We start from the raw sequence: 21,436 nt of genomic DNA, 5'->3' as shown, positions 1-21,436 counted from the left end.
TTTGGTATACGTCATTATAGAGAGACAATGAAAGTTTCTGTTTCTTTCCCTACCTGCAGGGAAGGTACTGGCCAAAGCGGGCCAGGGCAGAGATGGGTGAATGAAGTAAGGTGGGGAACAAACATAGGGCACCTCTTTCTGCTCCCGCCTTCCACATTGTTCTGGGAAAACCTACGCCTTCGGAGTAAAACCCAACGTTCTGACAGTGGCTTATAAGGCGTTACAAGACCTGGCCCTGTTGTCTCTCTGTCCAAGTCCCCTCACCACCCTTGTACACTCAGCTCCAGGGATTTGTGCCGGGAAAGAGGAAGAAGGCTTCCTTGGTGTGAAGGCCACCAGCAGCTGGGCAGAGCTCAGCGAGCAGAGCAAGTACTGGGTTTCACACCCACTTTCTCGAAAGGCTGAGCTCCACTGGGCAGGGAACAAAATGATCAAACTTCACAAAACACACAAACCACTTTATTTTTCTCCATAGCACATATCTGCCCCCGACATATGGCTACATTACTTGTTTACGGTAGGTCTTTTCCTGCTAGAATATCAGTTTCTGGAGGGCAGGGTCTTTGTTCCATTCATTGTTATGTTTTTTGTACTTAGAACAGTTTTGCACAAAGATTGGGTTCAACAATTTGTTGAATGAATTTAAGACTCTGTTTTTCCTTCCAGCTTGTTCACATTGTGATGTTTCCTTATACTTACCTCTCACCTACAGAATAGAATACTGACCTATCACCTTAGAATGTAAGTCTATCACAAGTGCCCTTGTCTCTCTCTTCCAGCTCACCATGACCCTGCCTGTCCTTGAACTTTTGGAGAACAAGCTGGTCCTCTGCCCGGAACGCCCTTCCCCTCCCAGCTCTGCATCTCCTGGTGGGGTTTGACCTGGTAACTTCTCGTGCTAGGTTGTATCTCCTGGTCATTTCTGCATACCTCTCTGTGGTTTGCCACAATGGCAATGATTACTTATCAGGCTGCTCCACACTGATTAACCAATAAGGGATAAGGAACCAGATAGCCAGCCCTATAGTAACTGAGCAGCAGTCAGCGGTGTGTGTCCTCTAAGGTTTTCTATTGATTCTTCTTCAGGTTTGCTTTGTCAGTTGTTGACCTTAGACATGTGCCTCTTATTGCACAAGAGTGCAAAGTAATCCCTAAAACAGAACTCTTGGTTTGTTTTTTGCCTCCTGAAAACTTCATCTTTCTCAGTTACCACAGTGACTGGCAACATCACCTATTCAGTTTCTTAAGTCAAAACCCCGGGACTTAACGATTGATGCATATCTGGTCCCTTGTTCCCCATCCCCAAGCCATCGGCAGGTCCTATCAACTCAACCTCTGTAACACTCTGCAATCCATCCCCTTCTCTCACCTCCACTGTTCCAACCTATCCAGATCCCGAGCATTCTTGCCTGCACGACTACTGGCTCTTTATTTCCACTCTCCATTGTCTAACAAGTGATCAGAATCAGGTTTTAAAACAGAAGTTAGATCATGTTGCTTCTTTGTTTAAAATTGCCCAGATGGCTTCCTGTTCCACTTAGGATAAAAGCCCAGTTCTTTCCCTTGGCCCCAGAGGCAATAAGCTGGCCCTTGGTGACCTCTGCACCCTCACTTCATATCACCCCCCAGTTCCCCACCTTTGCTCATTGTGCTTCAGCCACACTATTCCTCTTTCTGTTCTTTGAACAGGTCAATTCATTTCGGGGCTTTGGTATCAACTGTCTCCGCTTCCTAGAACACTTCCTCTTCCCTCAGATGCTCAGGTGGCCAATCCCTCTGGCCATTCAGATCCTGACTTAAATGTCACCTCTTCAGAGAAGCCTTCCTTGATCACTCAGTTTAGAATCACATGACTCCTCGCCTCCATCTATATAGAGTCATGCTCTCTTATGATATTTTAGGTTCTTCCTAACATGCAGCACCAGGTTTTCTATTTGTCCGTTTATTGTCTATCTTCCCCCAATTAGAATAAAACTCTACAAGGGTAGGAGCCCAATATGACCCTAGCACCTAGAACAGGCCCTGACACTTAACAGACACTCAAAATATTTCTTGAGTGAACAAATGAATGAGTCAATGGTCGCTTGAACGTGGACTGAGAGTCAGGAGTCCTGTGTTCAACTCTAACCTGGTTGTTCTCAAGCTATGTGACTGAGTATGTCACATATCTGCTCTGGGTCTCCATCTCCACATCTGTAAAAGGAGATCTGATTTCATGATCCTTAAATTTCTTTTCAGTTTCCAGATACTCTGATCCTTTCAATCTTTCCACATTGTTGACCATAAAAAGCTGTCAAAGATGGTGACGACAGCAATGACCCAACTAAAGCTGATGAATTATTTTTTTAATCTCATGTAACATCCCAAGTTACATTAGTTATTTATGATTTATACTTAAGCTACATATCCAAAACTGATTTGTGTGGCTCAGGTTTCAGACCCACTTTCCCAAACACGTCCTTACTTGCTTCATTCATACAGGTAGAAGAATAAATGCTCCCATCTAGACTGCTATATTAGAATGGACCCTTAGGATTACAAATGATGGAAACCTAACTTGAGTCAACTATACTACGAGTGAAATGTTTTGGTAGCTCAAGACCCAAGGAAAGCTGAATAACCAAGGGGCTGGGAGGACGGCAAAAGAGCAGGGAGGGCCTCAGGAACTCCTGGAACCAGAGGCTCAAATCCCACCAGTGCTCCGCCAACCTTTTCTCTACTTCATTTAGTGTGTTGGCTGGCTGCATGCTTCTCTCTCTATGCAGTCTAGCTCTTTCCACAAAGTCCCAGCATTGCGTTTATCACACTCTGCCATAACTTATGTATTTGTTTGTTTTGTTGCTTGCTTTCAGTCTCTTCCAGTATAATAAAGTTCATTGAGGGAAAGGATATTATTCATTTGTTCATTTCTATATCCCTTGCACCTAACAGTGTCTGGAACATAGAAGGTGCTCAGTAAATACTAATTGGATAATTAATGATAGAAAACATAGCCACCAATTGCCCCAGAGTTTAATACCCAATGACTTCAGTTACTAGAGAAAGGCTAGCAAAGCTCTCTAGGACTCTCTTCAAAACAAAACAAAACGAAACAAAAAACTCAGCGAAGGGACTCTTTGGTCCCACTAGGCCATATGCTTATCCTTGGACCAAACAACAGTAGCCATTGAACATGATGTCGCAGCATCCATGTAGATTGGGGGAGGAGAAGCTTTTAGAAAAAGATTGTGGGAGGAAATCCCACAGGTGCCAACATACTCACAGAGTTTTTGTGGAGCTCAAAAGAGACATTGCAGGGGAGCGTGATTTGACAAGCTATTATGAAGTTGCCATTTTTGTAGGTCAAAATTGGTTAAATTTTGGCAAATTTGTATGTTTCAACTTACTATAAAAGTTTAAAAAACATATGGATGTAAGACAGTTAATTTGATTATATGTCAGCAGACTAAGTAAGAATATCAGTTTTTTAAGATGAAAGATGAAGTCGATTCGTTTTTTAAATGAGGGTAGTAGCTAAAATGATTTACTATGTGCTGGCTATACAAGGAACAGTGCTAAGCGCATTATTTCTTCTAACACCTCCATAAGGTAGATAGTATAATTATCCCCATTCTACAGACAACGAAACTGAGGTTTGGTTATATGTTCTAGATGACACAGTTCAAAAAGTGGCAGAACCAGTATCTGAACCTAGGTTTCTTGGATCTAAGGCTATTTGTTACACTACTTGGAGAAGAGATTGGAGGTCCCAGTCTTCCATGAAAGCTAATCCACTATACTAGGATGAGTCTTCCCATTACCTGATTCTTCCCACAGACCTGGGAACTTTCTGCTTCCAAGTCATTTGCATTGTATTGTAATTAGCAGTGAGTGAACTGCCTCCTGTGACCAGACGAATCTCCTTGAGGATGCGTCTTATTCATTTTTGCCTTCAAAATAAGTTTTACATTCTACCCAACTTGTGAAATGCACTCAACAAAGGTTTATTGAACTGAGTAAGGCAGGCAGACAGACGATAATTTGGTATCTCCAAAGGAGATTGGCTTTGGTCTCCTTTGGCAGTAGTGAGGGAGACAGAAAAATGGGGATAGCAGGGACAATTAAAAATCCATAGCTAGCATGTGTTGAGAGCCTGTTATGTTTCAGGAAATGTATGTTCATTATCTCCAGTTTTTATATTACCTTGCAAGGTAAGTGCTGGTGATATCTCCAGGTCTTACTGCTTGAGAGCAGCAGAATATATTATTTCTGGAGACTGAAAACATCTCCTCTATGATATCAAAGCTGGGCCATGAAAATGTGTTTGCTCCAACTAGGGTCACGCAGAGCTTTGATCCTAAAAACTGTTCTCAGCCAGAATTTCACAAAATTCCATTCTGGGCAGACCCCCAATTTCTTTAAATGCAAACTCCGCCCACACTCCAGAGCCCTACAACTCTGTCAAACAAATGTTTGACTTGATTTGGTACGTGAACTTGATTATGAGCCATGGAATTTCAGAGTTGTGCCTGCAAGTCTGGAATTTAAATATTAGCCTTTCCGACCTGAATTGCTTTGATCTCCCAAGTTTACACTCACAAGTATTGATAACACGGCTCAAATCACCAGCCAGAGCACCAGGTCTGAAACCCACAGCTGCCAAGTATATGCATGTGTACGTACATCTCTGCTGAGATCAAAATGGATTTAGGTTACACAAGTACTTATCTGATGGTGGGGGGAGCCCCCAGATGGGGAAGAGACAGAGCTTATTTTCATGCAGCCAATCATACTTGCTTGATCCTATAGGACAGAAATCAAGAGTGAACTATAGCTGAACCCTGGAAAGACCAGGCCTCTCCATTGTGGCCCGACCTTCCTTAATTTCTTAGTCTGCTTTCTCATTGGGGAATGGCTGCTATAGTTAGTTACCATTTGCCAAGCATCTGTCTTGTACTGGGTACCTTAAGTGTTTATATAATATTATTAATCACATGTAAAACTTATACATGCTGGGTACTATTCGATGAATTTTACATTTATGTCATTTTATACATACAACATTCACATAAAGTTGGGACTACTATTATCTTCATTTTTCAGATGAGGAAACTGAGGCACAGAGTTTAATTAGTGAGAGACACACTGCAAGGAGGTGGCAGAACTAGGATTTGAACAAGAGGAAGCATCTCTTTGTATCCTCTCAACAGCCTGGTGAGGCAGGTGTGGTCCTTTCACAAAGAAGGGAAAGAAGTTTAAGTGACTTGCCAAAAATCATACAACCTGTTCAGGACAGAATCAAAATTTAAACCCAGGTCAAAAATGCAATGACCATGCTTTTAAAGATATACCTCTTTTTGTGGGGCCTGATTTTGTATGGCCTGCAAGCTACGAATGGTTTTTACATTTTTAAGGCATTGTTTCAAGAATAAGAACAAAGAAGAATATGTGACAGAGAGCATATGTGGCCCCACAAAGCTTAAAATATTTACTACCTGGCGCTTTACAGGAAAAGGTTGACAACTCCTGACAATACCATCTCCCCTCGTGGGAGTGTCTTCATATAATTTGGGGACGTTATTTTCCTTCATTGGACCTCAGTTTCCCCCTTTAAAAGGAGGAGTTAGAGGTCTGTAAGCCTCCTTCCAGCTCTAATCTGCCCTAATGAAAGGTGTTATCCTGATGCTATACTAACGTGAGTTATTGCTTTGTTTATTCCACTCCCCATCTTATTATTCTGTCACCTACTGTATTGTAAGGAATGCAGACATAATTATACTTCAGTGATAAAGAAAAACATACCCTCCCTCAAATCCCTGAAACCTAAAATATGCTGCACCTCCAAAACATCAGCCCTTCTGTGATGTGTCCTGAAGGTGTACATCTTCTTCTAAGCTCAGTTTAGGCTCTTTGCTTCTTCTCCCAGCCTCTAGGCATTTCAAGTTAATTTCCCCAGAAATATTTGCTTTTGATTCTCCCAATCTCTCCTAAGCCCCTCCTCCTCTCCCAGTTCCCCTGGTATTCAATACCAGCAAATCAATCAATCAATCAATCAATCATCACAGAGATCTACCAATTTCCCTTCCATTTGTTTCCTAGTGTCAGATACACTTTTCAGGATCCACTTCTTCCCCTGGAGAATGGTCTCCCACACATTTTGAGAACAACGGCAGCTTCTTTTAATTTTCTGACCTCTTCTCTCCTCCTCTTTATCTCTTATTTGGCCAAGGGAGGCTTGCCCCTTACAGATTTACAATCTCTCCTAAAGTCCTCTTCACAACCTCTCTCCACGTAAAAAGAAACAGAATCCAGAGTTCTCCCCAGGATACCATGACCTTACTCGGGTTTTCAGCTTCGGGACCCGTCTGCTCCAAGCGTGCCCGTGCAGGGAGCCAAAGGCGTCATGTGGAAGTAGGTCCAGGCCCTGCGATGCCCGAGGCCTGGTCTGTCATCTTACTTTAAGGAGGATGTGCTCCTGCCTATTCAGACCCCTGGGCTCATCTCTCCAGGATGGCTGCAGGAGGCTTCCGAGGGGTCCGCCTGCCTCTAGACGGCCGCTTCTTTCCTTGACTCATTCACCACTCTGCAGTCAAAGGAACTGCTCCAGAGTCATGACCCACCTGAGTCATTTCCCTGCTTAACTACCTTCAGTGGTTCCTCAGTGCTGGCAGAATAGAGTTTCCTGCCTTACCTCTCCATGACCCAGCCCTTGCTTGTCTCTCGTCTCATTTCCAACCACTGCATCTCTCATTCCCAATGTCTTTGGTATACCAAAGTACTTCCCATGCTCCAAGCCTTCTGGACAATGTGACTGCACATTCTTTCCCTTGACAGGGAGCCTTCCCAGCTCTGCTTTCCAGGAAACACCTGCACATTCTTCCGTCCGTGCAGAATATCTTTCCTTTCCCCTGTTAGAACCGTATTCCCCCTTCCCCCATCTGCTCTGTGGCCAGAAGGTTGATCTGAGGGGATGCCATCAGTGGTGCTTGGCCTATTGGGAGCTTCAGAAGAGCAGAGGGAAAGAGGGAATGTGTTCCTTTGGCTCCCCCCTTGCAAGGTCACTGGAGCTGGCCATGTCTCTCACTGTGCCTCCTAAGGTTGTCAACTCGGCAGGACTTCCCTCCCCTTCAGGGAAAAGTTCGGCGGCTACTAAGCTCCTATACTCTCCCTTGAGAGTCTTGTACACCTACACTTTTGCAAATAAGCGCTCCTCTGACTATTTCATGGGAGCCACCAGTGGGTCACTGAGACCTTGACTGATACATACTGACCCAGCATAGACCCCAGGGGGCCCTTTGTAGGCACCTCTCTGTTATGTAACATGCTCTTTTCTTCTTTGTCTGCCCACCTCACGGCTGCATTTCACCTTGTTTTACAGATCTTCAAGTTGCACACCCACGTTTAGTGAGCACCTACTCCACACTGGGCCACGGCCTAGGCACGGCAGATTCAGAGGTGAGTAGATAATTCCTAAGCTTGAAGCACCCCCCCACTCTAGCACGGAAGATAAGACTTAGGCCCCGTTTGTGGCAACAAATACAGGACTAGTGAGCAGTCATCTCGTACTCAAATTCCAACTCCACCATCAACTAGCTGTGCGATCTGGGTGAGTTCGTCTCTCTGAGCCTCAGTTTCCTTATCTGTCGATGGAAATAACATTAGCTGCCTCAGACAGTGGTTGTAAGGATTAAAGTAGTTAGCATCAGGCCTGGCATCTAACAGGCACTCAATAAGTGTCCATTATTATTTTCATTACAGCAGGTGCTTGGTGTACATTCAATAAATGGATGATTAAATTTATTATCTCACTTGATCTCCATAACAACGCTTCCCTACTATATACATTCCAAATAGACAGGGAAGGAATTCCTTTTCCCATTTCACAGATGACGAAATTGGGAGTGAATTAACCAACAAATAAATGAATGTCTAAGCCACTTAGCCAGCTCTGTGTCTCCTACTTCCTCCCAGGGGCCACAGCTAGGCTGTCTGTGTGGAGAGTGGGAGCCCTGGGCCCCGGAAAAGTGATCCTAAGCTTTCTCTCCAACTTTCCAACTCCAGAGGACCTGTGCCAATAGCTTACTGTGATTTGCTCTAACACAGCCTCGGTGCAGGTGTACCCAGAGTCTGTAAACACTAGGCCTGCTGGGCTCTGCCCCTGAAGCCCCAGCTTCCCAGAACTGGTGGCCCCAGTTCCTGTTCAGCTGCTGCTCTTTCTGTAAGGCCTTTGCAAGCCCTGCTGCCCCTTCTGGTAAGTGCAGGGCCCTGGAGGGAGGTTCCACTTTCACATTCGTTACCACACCCACACTGAGATTTCTCAATGTGGAGGGGAAATTTCCTTTCTCTTGAGGCCTAACCTCAAGTCTGCTCACTAACTCCTCAGTTTTCCAGAACATACTTAGTTTCCCACTGAAACTCAGGTCCCCTCAAGATCTAAATGTGAACCTGCCCCAGAAATAAGGGAGAACTAGTCCTTGCTTGGCCCCTGCTGCAGCCCGGCCCTGTGCTCAAGCGTGCTTTTCGCGTACTCTGACGCGCATCTCCCAATGCCCCTTCATGGTGGGCATCACCCATTTTACAGATGTGGGGACTGAGGCTCAGGGTGATAAAATGACTAGTGGTGGAATGTTCAAATGGGAAACCTACATCTTTGAGCTTTGGAGACAGTGGAAATCGCCACAGAATGCAAGTCCCCAAATGGAATTCATCTTTGCTGCTTGTGTACCCCACACGTAGCTCTAGTACTTTGGTTCTTGTAATCTGCATGTTTATTTATATTCATATCGATCTCCCCTACTTGACTGTCCCTCCTCAAGGACAGAGAAGGTGACTCACTCGTGCCCCTTCCCCCACCCTCAGCACAAGGCCCGAGCCATAAGAAAGGATTGTTGGTCTGAGAAGTTAAAGCAGGCCAGAGTGCCTAGTGGTAGAGAATTAGTGAAGGGAGATGAGGGATGAGGCTGGAGAAAAAAGTAAGACCAGATCAAGCAGGGCCCCGTAGGCCAGGGTGAGGGCCTGGATTTAATTCTAAGGGCAAAAGGAAGCCATTGAAGGCTTTTGAGCAAGGCCCTCACATGTCATAAAAAGGGAATTCTGGCTGTAGCGTTGACAATAGAAGGTGACAGACACAGAAGCCCAGTTAGGAGCTGTCTCAGTAGACCAGGCAAGAGATGGGCGGGGGTGTCTCTCCAAGTCAGTGCTTCTCCGACTTGAGTAGGCATCAGAATCATCTGGAAGACACTTGAAGCACAGCTTGCTGGCCCCACCCCGCCAAGATTTCTGACACAATAGGTCTGAGGTGGGAGCTGAGAATTGTATTGCGAGCCAGGTCTCAGATGCTGTCTTTCGGGAAAGAGGAGGAAAAGGATGAGTAAGACACAGTCTTTCCCTCAAAGAGTTTTCATTTCATGGTAGCACAATGTGACCAGTACAATCTAGAGAGGTGGATGCATCTCCATGGTGACAGCCCTGGGAGGGACATCTCTGTAGTGTGGGGGCAAAGCAGAGGGTTAGGGGAAGCTTTGTGGAAGAAGGAACTATTGAATTGAGTTATACTACATACGTAAGTAGGAGTCAACCATGTCAGGGAGTTCACGGGGAAGGATTGAAAGAAGAAGGTACTCAGGGCAGAGGGTGCAGCTTGAGCAAAGCCAAAGAGCTGAGAAATAGCAAGATGTGTTTGAACAACTGGGACCGAGAGACTCCCAAATGAAGCTGGTATAGGTAAAAACTGTATCACGAGGGCTTTGTATGCCCTACAAATTAAGACGTTTCGACTATATCCTGTGGAGCACAGGTTTCTAAACTTTTGGGCAGGGGTGGCGGGGTGGAGGTGAGGAATGTCACAGACCCCTCTGGGAATCTGATCAAAGTGGATGCGCACACAAACAGAACCAGAGTGTACATTTCAAGGTGTTCACAAATTCCCTGAAGCCTATTCAAGTCCCTGCAATGGATGATAGGTTTTAAGCAGAGAGGTATCCTAATTAGGTTTTATTTTAGAAGAATTTCTTCCTGGCTATGTAAAAAAATTGGATAGAGAGAAGCTAGGTTTCAACAGTCTGGGCAAAAGGTGATCAATGGCACTGGGTTGGGGACCAAGTGTCACACAGATACCGTAAGAGTTAGGTTGGTAGATGTCAAGATCGGACGTGCTTTTTAGCAAGGTCACTCTCCTCAGTCGAAAAAGCAACGGTTGAGTGCTGAGCACAGAGGCTGTCCTTGCATGGCTTAAAGCTAGGCCGATGGGTAAAGCAAGCCAGCTAAGCAAGGAGCCATCTCTACCCTTACCCCACCTACTGGAATCTGCCGGTCATCAGTCAGTGGCGGCCCAGATACCCCACGCTTCTGAGGGCTGGAAGCCAAGGACGTGAAGGAAGGCAGCACTCTGATGAGCTGGGGAGAGACTACAAGGGCAGAGTGGGCTAGTGAGTTTTAGGGACAGAGCGAGGTGTCATTCTTTCCAAACATTTTGCAACAGCCCTAGGAAGCAGACAGAGCTAAGATGATTATCTCCATTGTACAGATGGGACACTGAAGTCCAGAGAAGGTGAGGACTTGTCAAAAGATGCGTAGCAAACACCAGGGCAAAACTAAGAATAGGACGCCAAGCACACTGGACTCATGTCAGTATCGCCTTAGGCTGGCCCTGCTGCACATTTTGCCACGGTCATTCCCGTGGTTCTAAAATCCTGTACTTCTGTGATTCTTGGAAAAGTCTCCCCACCATTAGCTCAATTCCTTTATTTTCTTTTGATCTTTGATCTGTATCTGCCTTTTTTACTCTAAGATCTTACCCTCAACCACTGTGAAGTTTGGAGCCAGCTATTTGGCTTCTCTGCCTTGAGTTTTCTCTTCGTCAGCAAAACAAGACGATTGCACTAAATATTCCCGAAGTCTTTTACTTCTATGAACTATGCGGTTCTGCAAAGGCTTCCAAGACCCAAAATTCTACCCAGGTTTTGAGGTGACAACATGATTCTCACCGGCCCAACTCCTCTTATATATAAATAGTTACCAGGGAATAATAAGAATAAGAATAATGATGATAATGAACATTTATTTCTTCCCAGGGGCCAACCACTGATCTAAGTACTGTTAAGCCTCAAAACAACTTTATACGGCAATTTCTATTATTGTCCCCATTTCACAGATGAGAAAACGAGAAACACACAGAGAGGTTACATTACTCAATATAAGGTCATACAGTTAACACGCTGTGGAACCAGGGTTCAAACACAAGCAGTCGCCTCCGGGTTTATGCTCCTTGTCCCCAGAAACTGAAGAGCGAGGGGTTAAGAGTGCAGGAAAGATAGGAAAACTGCCAAGTGAACTGTCAGCAATGGGAGGCTCACTACCCCTCAGGGACATATTCTCTCATTATCCTCATTTTGTCATTTGTACTATGTCATGCTACCTCCCACCACCTGCAAGGGGCACACTTATAAGAAGTTACCTACTGACTTGTGGAAGCACTTGCCAGATTTAGCAAATAAAAATACAGAACACTTGCTTAAATTCTAATTTCAGATACACATTAAATATATTTTTTTTTGTATAAATATATCCCATGCAACATTCGGGACATACTCCTAGCAAAAAAGTTGTCATTATTTATCTGACGTTCAAATTTAACTGGGCATCCTGTGTTTCAGCTGGCAAACCTATTTCCAGGACAACAAAATAAGGACAAGTGATGGCAATTTCCCTTGAAAAGACTGAATAGATATTATTGTTTTGCTCACTGGCCTAGAAGGTTGACATGGTGGGCTTGGCTGAATCATTTTCAAGGGCATAGGGATGACCTCTCTCTTCCCTCACCTCCGGTAGGAGGTCCTTTGGGGCCTCCAAAATCACCCCTGAGGGAACCTGAAACAGCCTTTGGAACTGGAGAGAAACTCCCCAGAATGATCTGAAATAGGCCTTGTTCACTGGCTGCCTGTGTCCCCTGGCTCAGTTTTCAATGCCCTGCTTACAACTTAGAAGGTACTTTAAATGGTCGGCTCCCTCCTTCTCTACTCTCCAACACATGTCCAGGGCCCTTTTCGGACAGTCAGGTGTTCAAATACTAATTCCTGCTCCTCTCAGAATGTAGGTAACGTCTTCTGTGATAATTAGAGAAAAATTAAGAAAAGCACGGGATAGATTCTCAGTCGATGTAACCCTTTCACTTCCCCCTTCCCATTTCACAATCGGGAATCAAGATAGGGTCATTTTCTTGGGTTTTCGTCATACTGAATGTTATGGAGTCCTGGGAGAACACAACCAATCCCCAAGGATTGTCTGACCTTCACAACATGTTGTGAATTCCCAAAAATCCCCCCCCAGGAAACCAGTTTTGAAATCTAAATATGTGGGCTTACTCCACATCACACATCTGTGCTGAAGCTTGTTTTCTCATGGCCGGATCCCGGACAGACCCCTTGGCCTGACCAAACTCCTGCCTCCTCGTCACTACCTGCCCCAATCCTTCCCCACTCCCTTCTCCCCTCTCCCACTGCATCCCACCCATGCCCTGTGTAGAGTGGTTTCTATCAAAAGAGCATGTTTCAGCTCATTGGGAAACTAGCCTCTCACATGTTTTCAATCTGCTTTGTCTTCCCTGATTACCAAGATGTCCCAGACCAAATCGCATTTAGATGAAATGCATTTGGGTGGGTGTAGTGCCCAGCCTGCTTCAGCAGAAATGTTAGAGCAGCCACCCAGAGCATAGCTGAGACATGCACAAAATGCAGATCAAAACCTCAAAGCAAAGTGAAATTTAAAAAGCGTATCAACATTCTTAAATGTATAAATGTGTAGACATCCTGATTAGGATTTCCTCCAGAAGGAGAATTCATTCAAAAAGGATTTAGGACAGAGCAAAAATAAACCCTTCTTGGGTTTTACAGCTTTGTGGAGAGCAAAAGTCTGACAGCAACTTTACCTTCCTCCTTGACCTAACAACATTTTACACTGTGGGACTGTGAAGAATAGGTCCCCAGCTTTTTCGCTGAATAGTGTCTTAGCAGAAGCTGCTAAACTGACCTTATTAGCCAGATGTATCCTTGGTTTTGTCAGCTGGAGCCAGAATAACTTCATAATCCTTATCTTTATCATCCCATGGTTAAGAATCATTGATCATTTATTTTGTGCCAGGAATTTTGCTAAATATTCTGCATGATTTATCTCACTTAATTTCATAACGATCTTCGATGAGAGGTATATTTTTTAAATTAAGATTTTATTTCCTTAGAGCAGTTTAAGATTCACTGCAGACTTGAGGGGCAGGTACAGAGATTTCCCATAACCCCCTGTCCGCACACATGCACATCCTCCCCCATTATCACCGTCCCCCACCAGAGTGGTGCATGTGTTATAATTGATGAACCTACACTGGCACATCATAATTACCGAAAGTCCATCATTTACCCTTGACAACATTCTGTGGGTTTGGACAAATGTATAATGACATGTATCCATCGGTATAGAGCATTTTTACCACCTTAAAAGTCCTCTGTGCGCCATGTATTCACTTCCGCCCTCATCCCAACCCCTGGCAACTGTTGATCTATTTACTGTTTCCATAGTTTTGCCTTTTCCAGGTGTCATGTAGTTGGAATCATACAGTATGTAGCCTTTTCAAATTGACGTCTTTCACTTAGTAGTATGCATTTAAGGCTCCTCTATGTCTTTTCAGGGTTTGATAGCTCATTGCTTTTTAGCCCTGAGTAACAGTCCATTATCTGGATGTACCACAGTTTATTTTTCCATTCACGTACTGAAGGACATCTTGGTTGTTTCCAAGTTTGGGCAACTACGAATAAAGCTGCTATAAAAACCCATGTGCAGGTTTTTGTTTGGACATTAAGTTTTCAACTTCTTTGGGTAAATACCAAGGAGTGAGATTGCAGGATCATATGGTAAAAGTATGTTTAGTTGTGTTAGAAACTGAAAAACTCTTTCAAAGTGGCTGTATCATTTTGCATTCCCACTGGCAATAATGAGTGTTCTTGTTGTTTCACACCCTCTTCAGCATTTGGTGGTGTCAGTGTTCAGGATTTTGGCCACGCTAATAGGTGTGAACTGATATATCATTGTTGTTTTAAATTGCATTTCCCTGATGATATGTAATGTGGAGCATCTTTTCAAGTTTATTTGCCATCTGTATATTTTCATATGTTGATTTGTCATCTGTATATCTTCTTTGGTGAGGTTTCTGTTAAGATACTGGCCCATTTTTAAATCAGGTTGTTTTTCTTATTGTTGAGTTTTAAGAGTTCTTTGTACGTTTTGAGTACTAGTCCTTTATCAGATGTACTTTTGCAAATATTTTCTCCCAATCTGAGGATTGTCTTCTATTTCTATTGATAATCTCTTTCACAGAGCAGAAGTTTTTAATTTTAATGAAGTCCAGCTTACCAATTATTTTTCATGAATCATGACTTTAGAGTTATATTTAAAAAGGCATCAACATACCCAAGGTCATCTATGTTATCTCCTATGTTATCTTCTAGGAGTTTTATAGTTTTGCATTTTATACGTAGGTCTGTGATCCATTTTGAGTTAATTTTCCTGAAAGATGTAGGTTCTGTGTCTAGGTTCAATTTTTTTGCATGTGTATGCTCAGTTGTTACAGCACCATTTGTTGAAAAGACTAAATTTGCTCCATTGTATTGCCTTTGCTCCTTTATCAAAGATCAGTTAACTACATGTATGGAGGTCTATTTCTAGGTTCTGTCTCTGTTCTATTGATCTATTTGTCTAATCTTTTGCTAATATCACACTGTTTTGATTACTATTACTTTACAGTAAGTCTTGAAGTAGGGTAGTTTCAGTCCTTCAACTTTGTTTTTCTTCAATATGGTGGTAGCTATTTTGCATCTTTTGCCTTTGCATATCAACTTTAGAATCAGTTTGTCAAACTGATTATACACAAAATAATTTGCTAGGATTTTTATTGAGATGGCATTGACTCTATAGATCAAGTTGCAAAGAACTGATATCTTGATAATACTGAGTCTTCCTATCCATAAATATCAATTATCTTTCCATTCATTTAGCTTTTCTTTAATATTGTTCATCAGAGTTTTGTAGTTTTCCTCATATAGATCTTGTATATATTATTAGATTTATACCTATGTGTTTCATTTTTTTGGTACTAATATTAATGGTATTGTATTTTTAATTTCAAATTCCATTTGTTCATCTCTGGTATATAGGAAAGCAATTGACTTTTGTATATCGACTTTGTGACCTTGTAATAATTGACCTTGTAATAATCACTTATTAGTTTTAGGAGTTTTTTTATTGTTGTTGAGTCAGATTTTCTACTTAGATGATCATGTCATCTACGAACAGATAGTTTTAGTTCTTTCTTCCTAATCTGTATACCTTTTATTTCCTTTTCTTGTCTTATTGCATTAGCTAGATCTTACAGTAAGATGTTGAAAAGGAGTGGTGAGAGGGAACATCCTTGCCTTGTATCCAATCTTAAAGGGAAAGTTTGAGTTTTTCACCATTAAGTATGGTGTTAGCTGTGGGTTTTTTTTGTTTTTTGTTTTTTATGTCTTTTTTTTTTTTTGTAGATATTCCTTATCAAATTGGGGAAGTCCCTTTCTATTCCTAATTTACTGAAAATTTTTATCATAAATGGGTCTTGGATTTTGTCAAATGCTTTTTCTGCATCTATTAATTCGATCATGTGATCGTGTGATTTTTTTCTGAGACTACTGATGTGATTGATTACATTAATTGATTTTCTAATGTTGAGCCAGTCTTGCATATGTGGGGTAAACTCTGCTTGATCATGGTGTATAATTCTCTTTATATACCACTGGATTAAATATGTGAATATTTTGTTGAGGAGTTTTGCATCTATGTTCATGAGAGATATCGGTCTGTAGTTTTGTTTTCTTATAATGTGTTTGTCTACTGGTATTACGGTAACGCTGGCCTCATAGAAATGAGTTAGAAAGTATTTCCCCTGTTTCTATCCTCTGAAAGAGATTGTAGAAAATTGGTATCATTTCTTTCAGTTGTTTAGTGGAGTTCACCAGTGAACCCATCTAGGCTTGGAGCTTTCTGTTTTAGAAAGTTTTTAATTATTGATACAATTTCTTTAATAGACATAGGTCTATCCTCTGGGGACTTTACAAAGTTAGGTTTTAGAGGAGCAGGTAGGGAAACATATAGACCTGTTTAGAGGCTACTGCAATAACCACAGCAGGAGATGATGGTGACAGGAAACAGGGTAGGTATGTGGTAAATGTGTAAGATCCACTAGAATTCTAGATGCTCTTATAAAGTACAGCCCACTGCATTTGTTAACAGGATCAGGTTTGGGGCATGAGAGAGTGTGCCTCAGACTCCTTATCTGTAAACTAGGAATACTATTTGCACTATAAGATTGTTAACCTTCACAGTGGATGTTCAAGAAATATGAATTTTCTCTCTCAGCAGCATAGAACTGCACCTGGAAGTGATCACAGGACAGTTAATCATGGTAGGTTATTTAAGGTTTGTGTAGGGAGCAGAAGATGATAAATTTCAAGTACCTGTGGGACTCCCAAAGGGAGAGGTCTCATTGCAAAGGTGTAGCACACGTTTTGGGATAAAGGCTCCAGATATAGTGTGGGGGTAAAAGTTTGGGAAATGTCACTGTACAGGTAGCAGCTGACACCACTCGGGCAAGTCAAAAATAGAGTCCTTTCCCAATCCCATAGCAATGCTGTGTAACACTTAGGTGACTAATATGTACCTTACAGAGGAAATAACAAAAATCATTAAAAGTAGACTGAAAAATCCGGTATTATATGAAATAAGGGAATAATTATTCCAGAACATTAGGCTAAGAGAAGCCAGGGAAACTGAGCTTGCACATAGCTATGAGTTTCTGGACATGTAGTATAAAGGGAAACTGAGCAGCTACGTGGTTGTTGCTAGTCAAGAAAAGGAAGCAGTGTAGACAACATGGGTGTACATCAAGAGGCTTGGATCCTCATCCAGGCCTCTTCCCTCCACATGACCTGCTTTCTAACACAACCATGTAATTGTAATTGGTATAGGTCAGCTGACAGCACAGCTAGTTGGTCAGTGTTTCTGCATCTATGAGCTTTTGCTGGCTTTGTGCAAATGCATGGTCTATAGGATCTATAGGTCCATAGGATCCCCAAGGATGATAAAGTCCATACAAAATATTTTTGTGTTGTAAAGGCTAGTCCCCTCTTTGACTGGTTTATCAGCATTTTACCATCTACCCCAGGTACCTGGGAATCAGCAGAACTGGGTTCTGTCCTGGCTCTGTCCTAATCCAATGGCGTCTGTGATTTGAGAGGATTGATCTACTCCGCACACTTGCAGAACCATGTGAAGGTCCCCAGTGCACACTGTGATTCCAGAAGAGGAGGGTTAGGATGAGCCAGAGGGGATGGATGGGGCGCCTGGAAAACTGGTCACATAAGGATGGACTGAAAAACATAGGGATTTTTTTCTTTTTCATGGCAAATAGGAAATTTGACTAAGATGTCTTCAAATGTTTCAGGAGCAACTATTTGGATGTGAAATTTGTTTTTCTTCTACACTAGTATATGAATGTGTCAGAGAGATATACTTTAGCTCATCATATATATATATTTCTAATAATCTTTGCCACTCAACAGTGAAACGAGCTGTCTTTGGAGAAAGATGATGGATGAAACCCTCTTAGCTTGGGTGCAAGTATCAGATCTAAGACTGGACTACAGGAATAATATCCTCTTGCCTTCTCGTCACCCCTTCCCGTTATCTCCCCCTTCCCATCTCTGTGGTCCTCTGTCTCTATCTCAGTGGAACAAAACTACATGGACTTTTACTAAGTGGGTGTCGAACCTTAGGCCCCTTTGCCTGCCAAGATGCAAACTGTCAATTTGACTCAAGATATTCTGAGTGATTAATAGAGGAGGCAAATACCTCTCATTCCTCGGGGCTACCAAGGACCATGTGATAACTGACCTCATCTGGGCACCGAATGGTACCCCAGCCCCCCCGAGGGTTACTTCTGCCTGCTGCAGCCCCAGGTCAAGGCCGATCCATTTTACTTTGAGGGCAGGAATGTGAGGTATGTCGTCCACGAGAGCCCGGAACAGATGTTATGTTGTTCTTTCACGACTGCCTTTGCTCAGTGGCTTGGGAGCTGGGCCCTTAGAAGGCAAGCCAGGCTTGGCTGCAGAAGCTAATCAAGATAATCAGGCCCCTCTCAGACAAGGGAGAAAGTCCAGTGGGTGAGACGAAGGGAGGTGAGCTGTCCCAGAAGCTGAGTGAGTATAAAGGAGAGTCAAAGCCTCAAAGAACCTGACACGCCAAATAGTTTGACTCCTTGATTTTACAGATAAAGAAACTGAAGATCAGAGAGACACTGAGTTCCTTGATGCCACGCAGAAAAGGAACCCCATCAGAACTAGGATGGGGGTGAAGCAAGTGAGGTACTTCCACAACGCTGAGCGTGGTCTCTCCTTAAATTTTGTACTCTTAGGTACCTCACTCACCTTACCCTAGGCTCGGCCCTAAACCCTGCACCACCCAGGCTGGAGAACACCTGCCTTAAAGTCCCTTCAGAGAAATTCTATCCATGGAAGTTACCATGTTTCTTAGCGGATGATGCTGACCCAACCGGACCAAAGAAGGACCCCTGTCCACAGGTAGCCAATTGCAGTCTGGCTGGCAGCTGGACGTGGGCTGATGTGGCAGCGTCCCACCAGGGCCAAAGTGATTTAACTGCACAATCAGATTCTCTCTGGGGAATTTGAATGGGCAATAAGGAGAAACAGTCTTATAGTCAAGAGATGAAGTCAAGGGCATTCTTGTTCCTCAGTTCTGTTGCTTCCACTGTCTTCTACTCATTCCTGTGATGTTTGTGCCTGGGAAGGGAGATAGGGATGACCAGTCCTATGTTTCTCCCAATTTTCGCCTGTCACAGATGGATGCACCACTTGTGCCACCATTCAGACTCCTGCCCACCACTGTGGGGACCAGCTGCCTCCCCATCCATTGATTAACAATGATTGATCGACTCTTTTTTGCTAAGTACAAAGGTTCACAACACTTGGTCCCTGATCTTAGGTGCTGATACCTTAGCAGGGCAGGCAGACACAAAAGACATTATTACCATTTGATGAGTATAATAAAGAAGAAAAGCAATAGGTATTGTTGGGGCACCAGGAAAAGATACATAACCCATCTGGCAGAACTGGGAATTAGTGCAAAGGCTTCCTGAGAGGCGTTGCCTGAACTGAGTTCTAAAGTGATGAGCAGGATTTTACTAAGTAACCAGTAAGGAAAGGGAATTCCAGGCTTGATCAATGTGCACCGCTGAGGACCAGCATGGTATGTGCAGGGAGACTGCAAGCAGTTTGATGGTCGTATGACTTCTACATCAGGCAGGGAGGGAGGCTACATCAGGCTACATCAGCCTGACGTCAGGCTACGTCAGGCAAGAGGGAGGCTAAATCTTATAAGCCAGGCTACGGAGCATGGCTTATAAGATTGGGTTTGGGTGGACTCCAGGTCAGCTCTCTCACACTGGTTGTCCTAGCCTACACACAGTACCAGGACAAGCTTGATTTGGCCCACAGAGGATTTTATAAAATCCTGAGTTTGAATGCCTTGACACAGCGATACTTCAGTTCACCACAGACCTCACTGCCCCCATTGCCTATCCATGGTCCAGGCTCTCATTTACGTTTCCTTCTGCCTCGTGTAGGCTCTGAGAGCATGGTTCCTGCTCTGGATGTTGAAGAGTGTTTGAAAGGTTTGTGGCAGACATGATGAGGTCTCTGCTTTACCAAGGTTCCCTTGGTCTTGATGATTAAAAGGATTGTAGAGGTGCTCTGGAGGCAAACAAGTCCTTTGGAGGCCATTGTAATAATTCAGGCAAAATATGTCAAGGGCCTGCAATTGTTCCATGGAGGAAAGCATAGTAAGCGTGGAGTGATGGCCCCACCATCCCCTACTGTGTGCCCTTGAGGCCTGAGGAAATGTGGGAGAGGGTGATGGGCTTGGAGCCAATAATTCTACGCCCAGCACATTAAATGACAGAATGCTGTGAGTCCCTAACCTACTGGGTACATCCTATGCCTCAGAGGCTTAACATCCATCATCTCTTGTACTTATCTCAACAAGCCTGTGAAACTATTACTACCCCTCCCCTACCATTCTTCTAAAGCTCAAGAGGTTAGGCAACACCCATGATGGGTCCTTGTTAAGTGGCTGGCCTAGAATTCAGACCCAGAATTATGTGACTGCAAAGCTTGCTCCAGTATCATACATCTTATATGCTGCCCAGTGGGTTTGGGTGGACAATGTCCAGAGCCTAGAGGCCATCAGAGCAGCGTTTTGGTGAGATGATCCAGGAGAAAAATCAACATGAACTTTGGGAGGCACAAGACTGAGAAAAAAAGAACTGAAGATAAACTACCAAGGGGACAAGCTGAAATGTGTGTTCGGAGCATGCATATTTGGTTTGGCAAATCCCTACTATCTTTCTTTCAGAAAATAAGAAAAAAATTCTAAGTTGGTTTACATGTTAGAACACAAATGCCAAAGCAAAAGTAGGTGTTTTGCTTTAAGATCCACTGGCTACAAAAACTATGAAGGGGAAACCAGGCTGGAGAGGATCCTTCCAGAAGGGTCCCAGATGCCCCAGACTGGGAGTTCCCGCCCCAGCTCTGCTCTCTCTTTTGTCCTCCACCAGCTTTGAGGAAAACATGAAAACCCCTATGACCCTAAAAGTCCTCCCCAGAGACTCCCTCTAAGGCAGCAGTTCTCAAAATATGGTCCCCAACAGACCAGCATCTCCATCACTTGTTAGAGAACTTGTTAGAGATGCAAATTCAGACCTGAGCCAAGCGTCCTGAATCGGAAACTCAGGGGGGTGGGGCTGAACATTCTGTTTCAACAAATCCACTAAGGGATTCTGATGTGAGTCAAACTTTGAGAGCTACTGCCATAAGTGATAATGTGACAGCATGAATATTTCACTGAATGCTTTAATGAATCTCATGTATTTTTTCTGCAATGTCCTGGGCTACCCCCAAATGAGTAAAGAATTTCTACACCATCACTTAGGGTCCAGTAGAATCCCAGGCCCGTCAAAGAATGGGCTGGGGCAGGCAGACCATCGGTACGTTAGAATTCAAGTCCCTGCTGGCTTGTTTTGTTTGGTTGAATTTTGATTTTGCTTGATCTGATTTCAGCTTCACCGGCACCTCCTCAAGGAAGCCTTCCCAACTTTCCTGGGCTGGGTTACAGACTCCTATCACATTTTCCAAGAAGCATCCTGAGTTCCTGCTCATCATCACGCTGCTCATCACTCCCCTTCCCTCCAAGCCCAGTAAGGGTGGGGCCTGCAGTTTTCCCATTCGTCCTTGCGTCCCCAGCATCTAGCAGAGGGACAGGCAGTGAATGCGTGTTTAGTTAATTGAACACCAAGCTCACCTTCGCC

General features: G+C 43.6%; 1 long non-coding RNA gene across 1 annotated transcript in view; it reads right to left on the bottom strand.

Annotated features, from left to right (window-relative positions):
* The window catches only part of LOC117027177 (uncharacterized), a 169,228-nt gene that overhangs the window by 48,087 nt on the left and 99,705 nt on the right, over positions 1 to 21,436 (bottom strand). The window lies entirely within an intron of this gene.

This window comes from Rhinolophus ferrumequinum, chromosome 9 (assembly GCF_004115265.2).
Source record: "Rhinolophus ferrumequinum isolate MPI-CBG mRhiFer1 chromosome 9, mRhiFer1_v1.p, whole genome shotgun sequence".
Lineage (NCBI taxonomy): Eukaryota > Metazoa > Chordata > Mammalia > Chiroptera > Rhinolophidae > Rhinolophus > Rhinolophus ferrumequinum.
This window is presented reverse-complemented; position numbering and strand designations above follow the sequence as displayed.